This window comes from Sinocyclocheilus anshuiensis, unplaced genomic scaffold (assembly GCF_001515605.1).
Source record: "Sinocyclocheilus anshuiensis isolate Anshui unplaced genomic scaffold, SAMN03320099.WGS_v1.1 C30825472, whole genome shotgun sequence".
NCBI lineage: Eukaryota > Metazoa > Chordata > Actinopteri > Cypriniformes > Cyprinidae > Sinocyclocheilus > Sinocyclocheilus anshuiensis.
Window position 1 is genome coordinate 1 of NW_015575396.1, and position 233 is coordinate 233.

The window sequence follows — 233 nt, forward strand, 5'->3', positions numbered from 1 at the left end:
AAGGAGAGTATCAGCAATGTACAGGTCCTACTGGAGTACCATATTGCTTATCTAAACGTGAGTATTTACAGTACAGCCGCAGCGATGACCGGCCGCTGATGTGTTGGAGAAACTCGAGCGCTTGTTTGTGTTGCGCAGGAGGTGGAACAGCTGCGACTGGAGCGGCTGCAGATTGACGAGCAGCTGCGTCAGATCGGGATGGGCTACAGGCCCGTCCCAAACCGACCCGCCGA

The 233-nt window shown here is 55.4% G+C and overlaps 1 long non-coding RNA gene across 1 annotated transcript; it reads left to right on the plus strand.

The window, feature by feature from the left end:
- On the plus strand, positions 1–233 carry LOC107682011 (uncharacterized). The gene is made up of 2 exons (XR_001633326.1): positions 1–57; positions 139–233. It is a non-coding gene; the product is annotated as an uncharacterized LOC107682011 (long non-coding RNA).